Raw genomic sequence first — 8861 nt, 5'->3', positions numbered from 1 at the left:
GATATGCCAATCATGGATAATAAATCATAGTCACAATTTACACCAAGAGCACTTGCATTTTCTGGTCAGCAGTGGCACAGTGCCCAGAGTATCTAAACCCGTAAAAACAAAGTCCAGCACATAGTCCAAAAGTACCAGAGGTAGAGGCAAAAAGACAGGGGAAACCACTCGAAGGATGTCAGTTCTAACAGTTACTTTATGTAAAAAAAACTGCTGACCCCATGATAAAGCCAATAGGTTGGACTTTTAAATTTTAATGTTCTGACCCTTTGACAAAGCCAGTAGATTTGCTTTATAAAAAATGACACCCGTTTGTAATGTTACTGTATGTTAAAAAAAAGTAGGATTTCATTGAAAAACCCCAAAGGTTAAATTGACATTTTAGCTAGGTATGGTAATAATACATTACATTTTGTTATGTTAAAAAAATGAAATGACACCCTTTTGTAATCTTACGGTATGTTAAAAAAAACATAGGAATTCATTTAACAAATGCAAAGGTTAAAGTGATATTATAGTTAGGTACGGTAAAACTATATTACTTTATATATATAAAAAATGGCACCCCTTTATAATGTTACTTTATGTTGAAATAAATCCTTAGAATTGACTGCAAACACAAAAAGGTTAAAGCGACATTATAGTTAGGTGCATATGTTCACAAGTTATAGTTATCTCAAATAACTATAACTTGTGAACGAAGTAACTATAAGTTGTTCCCTCTCCATGCACTGCTTAAACACTCACATATTATGTCACTCATGTTATGTTCAATGACTGCATTGGTAACTTCCACAATGACATCTGAAATGACATCATTGAGAACAACAATGTGCATGGAGGAGGCACAAGTTATTGTTACTTTAAGACACAAATTATAGTTATTTCAGATAACTATAACTGGGGAATTTAAGTGTTTATTGAGTTGAAAATGCAATTTTCTAACAGACCTATTCACCTAACTATAATGTTATTTTAACCTTTGTTTTTCAGTGAATTTATCTATCTATCTATCTATCTATCTATCTATCTATCTATCTATCTATCTATCTATCTATCTATCTATCTATCTATCTATCTATCTATCTATCTATCTATCTATCTATCTACCTATCTATCTATCTACACCCATTGCATCTCAAATAGCATAAATTGTGAGACCACTGTGCACCATAGAGTTGCAAGTTGTAGTTAATGTAGTGTGGCTAGATAGTTGAAAAAACTATGTACTGAGGTGCTCGAGTTATAGTAGTTTGGAGGCTGTGCATAAATTATAAATTACTGGTATAACTATAACTTTAGAATTCCTAATGTTTGTGTAGTTTAGATTTGGTTTGTATAGAAAGAATAAATAAGTTATAGCAGTTTAAAGGCGGTGCATACATTTTACATTTTAAAGTATAACTGTAACTTTTGAATTTCTAATGTTTGTGTAGTTTAAGTTTTTTTGTATAGAAAGAATAAATTATGTGCTCCTAACTATAATTAAGCGTACCCTTTGTTTTTTCATTGAATGTGTGTGTGTGTGTTTGATCACAACCATGGCAAAGGTTGGTGTTCTATTTTGCGGTAGCAAAACGTAAATACCAGAAGCAAATTCCCTATGCCAGTAGGATCCTGTAACCACTGCCACTTGATGCATAGAACAACCTCCAGGTGTGAACAGTGTTCTGGGGAAAGGGGAAGTGAAATCAAACAAAAAGATGGCATCCTTGGGATCACCCAATGTGACCTCCTGAGTTCTCAGGGTTTCGGTGCCTTCTGTGTTCAGTTTCTATGGTATATTTAATTAATACATTTTATGTGGCTTTAGTACTCGTCATAGAAAGGTATATAAGCCTAAGTTTGCATATTAAATATATGTTCTTACATGATAGCTCCCACTTTTTCACCAGTGTGTATCAGCTGGGACCTGGCATATGCAAAGTGCTCCTGAGGAAAGTGAGCATGAAACTGTAAGTAAATGTTGGTACTAACTAAGTACATCCCAAAATCAAATAGACCAACTGATCATTACCTCATAAATAATGTTATGGTTTAACATAAACCCAAATAGGTACAACCATAGAAAATCTGTCCCCATCACAAGTTGCTAAGAAATCAAGAATTTGTATAGATGTATTTCTCTATCAGTTAGGATTCCAAGGCTCACCCAAAAATAGTAAAAAGAAAATAATAGTCTTTACTGTTCCACAACATCAGGAGGAAGAAAATAACAATATTTTCCTTCTTTCAGCTGATAAAATGTTCAGCCTCCAAAAGGTGCACCCTCTCACAGCACAGATTTTTAGATATCTAATTCATTGTATATAATGTACCCTACCAACAAAGAAGTAGTTATTTATTGGTAAGTTTTCTCTCGAACCCATGTTGTTTTGCAGGTTTCCAGAGAAGATGTCTGTGGAGAAGGTATCTCCCAAACAAGCCAGCACATTGTTGCATGGCGTTTTAGGATCCTAGTGAATTTTACCGATTCATGCCCTTATATAGGTAAAATTCACACTGCCCTAATATAGGCATAGAAATGATTCCCTTATTTAGACATAGCTCATGCAGACCAAAACAGGCATGGCTACTTCCACCCGTATCAAAACATCACAACGATTTCTTGGAAAATTGACTTAAGCAGTCATGGGCTTTCCCTTGCTTGAATATTGATCTGTCCAATTACATTCTCAGTTCACAGAGCCTAAACTATAAACCTCTAGCTGTTCCCAATGGAAAGCTACACTTGTAAAACTGTTACACGGCAGCTCCCATATTAGCCCATGGGAGAGCTAGTCCCTGCAATAGTGAAAAACAAATTGGCAGTATTTCAGTATCTGGACATGCAGAACACACCAGCCCATGTCCTACCTTTCACATACACTGCATCTTGCCCATGGGAGTACATTGGCCCTACCTTAGGGGTGCCGTACATGTAAGAAAAGGGAAGGCTAGGGTCTGGCTAGTGGGTGCCCTTTCCAGGTCGACATGGCAGCTTAAAACTGCACTCACAGATACTGCAGTTGCAGGCCTGAGACAAGTTTACTGGGCTACTCATGTGGCACATCCAGTACTGCAAGCCCACTTAGTAGGTTTTGAATTACAGTCCCTGGTCAAACACAGCACACTTTACTAGGGACTTACCAATAAATCAGATATGCCAATCATGGATAATAAATCATAGTCACAATTTACACCAAGAGCACTTGCATTTTCTGGTCAGCAGTGGCACAGTGCCCAGAGTATCTAAACCCGTAAAAACAAAGTCCAGCACATAGTCCAAAAGTACCAGAGGTAGAGGCAAAAAGACAGGGGAAACCACTCGAAGGATGTCAGTTCTAACAGTTACTTTATGTAAAAAAAACTGCTGACCCCATGATAAAGCCAATAGGTTGGACTTTTAAATTTTAATGTTCTGACCCTTTGACAAAGCCAGTAGATTTGCTTTATAAAAAATGACACCCGTTTGTAATGTTACTGTATGTTAAAAAAAAGTAGGATTTCATTGAAAAACCCCAAAGGTTAAATTGACATTTTAGCTAGGTATGGTAATAATACATTACATTTTGTTATGTTAAAAAAATGAAATGACACCCTTTTGTAATCTTACGGTATGTTAAAAAAAACATAGGAATTCATTTAACAAATGCAAAGGTTAAAGTGATATTATAGTTAGGTACGGTAAAACTATATTACTTTATATATATAAAAAATGGCACCCCTTTATAATGTTACTTTATGTTGAAATAAATCCTTAGAATTGACTGCAAACACAAAAAGGTTAAAGCGACATTATAGTTAGGTGCATATGTTCACAAGTTATAGTTATCTCAAATAACTATAACTTGTGAACGAAGTAACTATAAGTTGTTCCCTCTCCATGCACTGCTTAAACACTCACATATTATGTCACTCATGTTATGTTCAATGACTGCATTGGTAACTTCCACAATGACATCTGAAATGACATCATTGAGAACAACAATGTGCATGGAGGAGGCGCAAGTTATTGTTACTTTAAGACACAAATTATAGTTATATCAGATAACTATAACTGGGGAATTTAAGTGTTTATTGAGTTGAAAATGCAATTTTCTAACAGACCTATTCACCTAACTATAATGTTATTTTAACCTTTGTTTTTCAGTGAATTTATCTATCTATCTATCTATCTATCTATCTATCTATCTATCTATCTATCTATCTATCTATCTATCTATCTATCTATCTATCTATCTATCTATCTACCTATCTATCTATCTACACCCATTGCATCTCAAATAGCATAAATTGTGAGACCACTGTGCACCATAGAGTTGCAAGTTGTAGTTAATGTAGTGTGGCTAGATAGTTGAAAAAACTATGTACTGAGGTGCTCGAGTTATAGTAGTTTGGAGGCTGTGCATAAATTATAAATTACTGGTATAACTATAACTTTAGAATTCCTAATGTTTGTGTAGTTTAGATTTGGTTTGTATAGAAAGAATAAATAAGATATAGCAGTTTAAAGGCGGTGCATACATTTTACATTTTAAAGTATAACTGTAACTTTTGAATTTCTAATGTTTGTGTAGTGTAAGTTTTTTTGTATAGAAAGAATAAATTATGTGCTCCTAACTATAATTAAGCGTACCCTTTGTTTTTTCATTGAATGTGTGCGTGTGTGTTTGATCACAACCATGGCAAAGGTTGGTGTTCTATTTTGCGGTAGCAAAACGTAAATACCAGAAGCAAATTCCCTATGCCAGTAGGATCCTGTAACCACTGCCACTTGATGAATAGAACAACCTCCAGGTGTGAACAGTGTTCTGGGGAAAGGGGAAGTGAAATCAAACAAAAAGATGGCATCCTTGGGATCACCCAATGTGACCTCCTGAGTTCTCAGGGTTTCGGTGCCTTCTGTGTTCAGTTTCTATGGTATATTTAATTAATACATTTTATGTGGCTTTAGTACTCGTCATAGAAAGGTATATAAGCCTAAGTTTGCATATTAAATATATGTTCTTACATGATAGCTCCCACTTTTTCACCAGTGTGTATCAGCTGGGACCTGGCATATGCAAAGTGCTCCTGAGGAAAGTGAGCATGAAACTGTAAGTAAATGTTGGTACTAACTAAGTACATCCCAAAATCAAATAGACCAACTGATCATTACCTCATAAATAATGTTATGGTTTAACATAAACCCAAATAGGTACAACCATAGAAAATCTGTCCCCATCACAAGTTGCTAAGAAATCAAGAATTTGTATAGATGTATTTCTCTATCAGTTAGGATTCCAAGGCTCACCCAAAAATAGTAAAAAGAAAATAATAGTCTTTACTGTTTCACAACATCAGGAGGAAGAAAATAACAATATTTTCCTTCTTTCAGCTGATAAAATGTTCAGCCTCCAAAAGGTGCACCCTCTCACAGCACAGATTTTTAGATATCTAATTCATTGTATATAATGTACCCTACCAACAAAGAAGTAGTTATTTATTGGTAAGTTTTCTCTCGAACCCATGTTGTTTTGCAGGTTTCCAGAGAAGATGTCTGTGGAGAAGGTATCTCCCAAACAAGCCAGCACATTGTTGCATGGCGTTTTAGGATCCTAGTGAATTTTACCGATTCATGCCCTTATATAGGTAAAAGTCACACTGCCCTAATATAGGCATAGAAATGATTCCCTTATTTAGACATAGCTCATGCAGACCAAAAACAGGCATGGCTACTTCCACCCGTATCAAAACATCACAACGATTTCTTGGAAAATTCACTTAAGCAGTCATGGGCTTTCCCTTGCTTGAATATTGATCTGTCCAAGAACTCATGTACTTTACAAAGAACTACTATTCCCTCGGGGTTCTTTCCTGATGTTATTATGCCCTACTTTACGTCAAACTAGACAACTTCAAGGTATAAATATGCCTTTACTTGCTCTAGCAAGACGTGGTGGTTCAGAGTAGTTCGACTATCTACTTGCAGACGCAGCTCCCTACAGCAAGTGCCGAAGGAAGTCGACCCTCCAGCTGGCGCACTGATCAAGATGCTGCATTTCTCTCGGCAAAAATCCAGCTCCAGTGTTTCTAAGCTCCCCTTGCGGGGTGTTGGGAAATCAAGTCCAGAGACTGAGATACCAGACCTCCTTCATTCTAAACTAAAGGTATGGAGCTGATAAGAACCTAGAGAAACCTTGGATAGATTCTTAGCAAAGAAAAACTAAACCTATGCTACACCACACTTACTCCTTCTCGCGTACTAGGCTTAGATTAGTTGCATTGGGGTAGGCGTATTTTAGAAGCACCAGTTGAGTACATTTTAGCCCTTGTTATTTATGTATGTCTTTATATATGGTTTAGAAACCATACAATGCTCTTACAGTATATATTTTATAATATTGTTCTCGCTGTACGCATTATACTTTGCAGTCTGCATTACGATTGTAGCAGTTCACTTTACTTGCATGAGAAAGAAGACTGTTCAATAAAACCTTTTAGTGAAAACACCCCTCTCTATTTCTCTGCACCTCTGTAGAAACGAAGTATGCACGAGTGACTGAGTGAAATACTTATCTATTGTTTACGCAACTTTAGAGGTGCTTTTCTTATTCTTTGGAAACAAAGTTGACATGTTTATGTGGTTGTCAGAAACTAATTCCTTCTTGTAAATTCGAGAACGTTTCTTGTGACCTCTGAGCTAGCTGGCACTCACTATTAAGTTTAATATATTCGATAGCGACCTAGTTGACCTCAGTCCTACCTCTAATCTATAGGATATATTATTCCAATGCACAGAACCTATTGAGAATATAGGAACTACACTACATGGCTCCCAACATTTGGTAAGGCACTAATTTAACGCTAGATACTAAAGTAACTCAGTCGTGCTTTTCTCAAAGACTCCTTTTTCCCGTAAAATACTCCAATAGACGTTTGAAGTGGGTAAAAGGATAAAATATCCGCCATAACTGAGTAGGACGAAACATCCTATGTATTAGTTTTTGGTTTGTTCTACGTTGAAGGATACAGTGTTCCAAAATATTGTGCACCTTATCATTATTTCCTTGAAACTTGCTCTGCAACTTTCATTAAACAATGACCGAAGACGACAACAACGCAACCGGTGGAGCTGCAGCCCTACCCGGCTTAGACATTACAGGTTTCCAACAAGATGACTTGGATGCTATAATCATCCCAGAAAATTTAAGGAAAGCCAGCACTATAAAACTTATAACAAATGGCCTATCATCAAGAGGTGGTAGGGTAGTTTTTGTGATAGAAGCACACGAAAGTCAATGGGAGCTGGGCACCAGAATGCCAGATCTGAGGGGGAAAAAAAGGAAAAGGGAACAAAAAAAAAAAATAGGTTGGGGGAAACTTTATAAAGTAAATTAATGTACGAATATGCTGTATGACAAAACAGGGGACATGATTTATTTGTGATTTAATTTGTCTCGCTATAATACAGTTAATTGGTCACGGGAATCACCTGGTTGTTCCGAAAGGCGAAGTCATCGTCAGGTATGTTGGGGGGGTTCCTCAGGGGGGAGGGGGTTCACTGGGTGGGGGGAGTAAGGGGGAAAAATAAAAAATCCTCATATATAAACAAACGTACTTTGTATATAGGCACGGATGGGTATGAGTGGATAATAGACTCATGAGTAATCCATATAAGCTTAAAGTCCTGTCATGGAATATTAATGGCATAGGGGAAAAAATAAAACAGAACAGAATCTGTGAATTTTTAAAAAACTCAGATGCTCAAATTATAATGTTACAAGAAACACACTTAGAGGCAGCTTCATGTAATTCTCTCTTTAAGAAGTTAAGGTGGGTTCAAGAAATAATTAGCTCCAGGCAATCAGGTGCTACAAGGGGAGTCTCCATCATAATTCGAGCCAACAGAGGGATAAGTTTAAGAAGTTATGAAACAGATCATTCGGGAAGATGGTTAGCTGCAGTAGTATATATTCAAAACATCCCTTACACAGTTGCAGTGTACTACGGTCCAAACGAGGACAATCCTGGCCCTCTATCTAAACTCGAAATAGCACTATTAGCGACAACCGGTCCTTTAATTTTAGGTGGTGATTTTAATTTAGTCTTTGACCAAAAATTAGATAGAACCTCTAAAGCTAAATACCATGCTCCCTCAAAATCACTCGCTACTTTAGACGCCTTAATGAAAGACTTTACTCTATTAGATGTCTGGAGAAAAAAGTATAGAACACAACTAGGCTTCACCTTTTATAGTAAGAAATATAAGAACTATTCTAGGATAGATCACTTTTTAGTCGATCAACACCTTCTCAAGGATATCAACTACCTTTCCTTTACGCCTACAGGTTTATCGGACCACGCTGTTCTGGAAATGGTAATTGAATTGAATATAATTCCTCTAAAACCAAGGTGGACCCTGGAGAGATCACTTTTATTAGATAATCAAATAAAAGCAGAAGTTAAAGATAAAACATTAGAATTCTTTACAATAAATTCAGGAACTTCCTCCCCCCAAGTCGTATGGGAGACTTATAAGGCCTATTTGAGGGGAGTCTTAAGCTCTCTAATGAATCATAAGAGAAAGAGCATGAAAGTAAAAAGAAGGGAAGACTTGGCAGCAATAATAAGAAAGGATCTTGAATTACAAAATGCAATCCTAATCAACTCCAGGAGAGTACATCTGCTAGAGAAGGAACTTACTGATTTACAACTTCAGTTAAAAATTTCGGATGAGAGAATTCTTAAAGAAAAATGGGAGTCTAGTAGATTAAAATTTTTTGAATATGGAGAAAAGTGTGGAGCCCTCTTAGCCTGGAAAGCTAGAGAAGAAAGAACGAGAAACAATATCAAATCCCTATTACAAAGGCAGACAGGAGACTTGATGGAAACAGACG

Source organism: Lissotriton vulgaris, chromosome 3_1, assembly GCF_964263255.1.
Source record: "Lissotriton vulgaris chromosome 3_1, aLisVul1.2, whole genome shotgun sequence".
Lineage (NCBI taxonomy): Eukaryota > Metazoa > Chordata > Amphibia > Caudata > Salamandridae > Lissotriton > Lissotriton vulgaris.
This window is presented reverse-complemented; position numbering follows the sequence as displayed.